The sequence below is a fragment of the Camelus dromedarius genome, chromosome 16 (assembly GCF_036321535.1).
Source record: "Camelus dromedarius isolate mCamDro1 chromosome 16, mCamDro1.pat, whole genome shotgun sequence".
Classification (NCBI taxonomy): Eukaryota; Metazoa; Chordata; class Mammalia; order Artiodactyla; family Camelidae; genus Camelus; species Camelus dromedarius.
This window is the reverse complement of record NC_087451.1, coordinates 45,841,601-45,843,137: the sequence shown is the minus strand read 5'-3', so window position 1 is coordinate 45,843,137 and position 1,537 is coordinate 45,841,601. Positions and strand designations below refer to the sequence as shown.

Genomic DNA, 1,537 nt, shown 5'->3' with positions numbered 1-1,537 from the left:
CTGGGTTCTAGTCCTAATTCTATAACCAAACAAATGTGTGACCTTCAGAAAGTCATTTCACCTGAGCTTCTGAGCTTCATGTTCATCTGTAAAGTTAACTGGAGACCATATGTTAGGCCACAAAACAAATCTTAATAAATTTCTAAAGATTGAAATCATAGAGTATCTTTTCCGGTCACATGGAATGAGCTAGAAATCAATGAGAAGGAAAATGGAAAATTTGCAGGTATGTGGAAATTAAATCACACACTTAAGTAGAACTGATAGGTTAAAGAAGAAACCACAAGAGAAATTAGAAAATACCTTGAAATGAATAAAAAAGTAAACAAAATAACAAAATTATGAAATGCAGCAAAAATCATGCTAAGAGGGAAATTTATAGTTGTAAAGGCAAACACTAAAAAAAAAAAAAAAAAAGGCTCTCACAGTTTGGGGCGCCCTGAGTCATTGGTCTTATACCCAGATTCTTCAGAGCCTTATTTAAAATATTTGGATCCCCATGAAGCCCTACTATACCCAAGTTTACCTGGAGATGTGGGTGGGAATGGGGTTGATGGGCTTTATCACTTATAAAATCAGGAGTGCTAATTAAAGAAGTAAAGCTTTGAAAGTTTCACATCCTGCGCCTGCTCATGGTCATCATTAACCAGCTTTACCTGGAGTTTGCATCAAAGGGAAAGTCAGTCTGGCTATAGATTTCAGCAACTGGCGTTAAATGGGAACCTGGAAAAGAATAAATGTGAGATCCACACGTCCTGCACCGGTGTTCCTCCCTCAGCCCCTGTGCCCATCGGGCTCTGAGTAGATCTCTATGGCACAGCAAGTGCAGACAGTATTACTGAGCAGTCTCATCCTTAGGAAACCTGAGGGACCGAGGAGTAAATACCTCGAATAGCATGTAGGATTTAAGGATCAGATCTAGGCACTCACACTTCTGATGTTCAATAAATATTTGTTAAACAGATTTTTTTAAAGGATCTCAAAAACTAATAACCTAATTTTTTGAAGGGTCTCAAATTAATAGTCTAATTTTTTTAAAGGATCTCAAATTAACAACCTAACTGTACACTTTAAGGAACTACAAAAAGAACAAACTAAACCCAAAGCTAACAGAAGGAAATAGGTAATAAAGATTAAAGTGGAGATAAAGAAAGTAGAAAACAGAAAATAAAGAAAGAAAATCAATAAATCGAGTTGATTCTTTGAAAAAAAATTTGAAAAACCGGTAGTTAGATTGACTAGAAAAAAAAGAATTCTCAAATTACTAAAATCAGAAGTGAAAATGGGTACTGTATAGCAAAGGGAATTATATTTAGTATTTTGTGATAACCTGTGATGGAATATAATCTGAAAAATAACTGAATCACTTTGCTGTACACCTGAAACTAACAAGATATTGTATTTTTTGCACTTTTTAAAACACAATATTGTAAATCAACTATACTTCAATGTAAAAAATGTTAATGACAGAATTAAAGTTTCAGGTAAAAAAAAGAAAAGAAAGAAATGAAAGCAGGAACATTGCCACCAACCTTAC

General features: G+C 34.2%; 1 pseudogene; it reads left to right on the top strand.

Moving 5' to 3' along the window:
• The first annotated feature begins 211 nt into the window (after positions 1-211).
• LOC105088239 (ATP synthase subunit ATP5MJ, mitochondrial-like) lies at positions 212-646 on the top strand (annotated as a pseudogene).
• Positions 647-1,537: the final 891 nt, after the last annotated feature.